A 1219-nucleotide genomic window follows, 5' to 3' on the forward strand; every position below is an offset into this window, starting at 1 on the left:
AATATGACCTATTAATGCCACTCCTAGGTATTTACCCTAAAGAAACAAAAATTGATGTTCATGCAAAAAATCTATACATGAATTTTTAGAGCAGCTCTCTATTAAAAATCACTGGAACAACCCAAATGCCCTTTAATAAGTGAATGGATTAACAGACTGTGGTATAGCCATGCAACAAAGTGTTACTCAGCAATAAAAAAAAAAAATGAATTATTGATACAGGTAACCACTTGGATGAGTCTCTAAGACATTATGTTAAATGAAAGATGCCAGTCTCAAAATGATGCATGGAAGATAATTCCATTTATACGACATTATGGAAAAGACAAACCTGTAGCCATAGAGAACAGGCTGGTCTTTGTCATGGGTTAGGGAAGGAAAGGTATCACTCTAAAGGGTATTTCCTATGGATGTTGGAATTTCAGTGTATTATGATTGTGGTGTTGGTTACATGAGTCTGCATACATGTTAAAGTCACAGAACTGTATACACGCACACACAAAAATCAGAGTGTAGTCTCAGTCTTCATTGTGATCAGGAAACATAAAAAATTGTGTAACTTGCCTTCAACAGTGTGTTAATAGAAAGGTAACTATATGGTGAATATATTGCATCTGTTGAGAAGTACTCTGATATGACACATGAATTATTCATTGGACTGTTCCTGAGCCTACAAGAGCTAACCCCCAACTTCCTCATTTCTTTGTTCTTATCTTCTGCCTCTTTGCACCGTTCTTGTTGGCAATATGCTTTATCATCTGGCCTGACAAACAGGGTTACTGTTTAATAAACATGAGCATTTGACTAAGTAGAAAGCCATATCTCCAAATGTAAATTAATAAATTGGCATGATCATTAATGAACTGGAGTTCTGCATAACCTGATAAGATTAGGACGACTCAGAACCCCGGCGACACCACCAAGGCATTGCCACCTTCTGACACCTGTATTATAGCCAGTTCCCAAAAGTTTGAGCTAATCTAAATATAAATAAATATAAAGACCAACAATAGACAATAGGACTAGTAAGACAGAAATAATAAACTGGATTTATTTCGTATAAGGAAGAATGCATCCCACTTTATAGAATGTTCTAGAAAAGTTACCTACAAAGTGAATAACTGTCAATCAAACTCATTTTCCTAAACATTTCCATCATAAAAATAGATCCCTGTTATCCTGTAAATATTCTGGAGAGAAAAAATATCTAAACTCACAT

The sequence above is a fragment of the Propithecus coquereli genome, unplaced genomic scaffold, assembly GCF_000956105.1.
Source record: "Propithecus coquereli isolate 6110/MARCELLA unplaced genomic scaffold, Pcoq_1.0 Scaffold834, whole genome shotgun sequence".
In the NCBI taxonomy this organism is placed as follows: domain Eukaryota; kingdom Metazoa; phylum Chordata; class Mammalia; order Primates; family Indriidae; genus Propithecus; species Propithecus coquereli.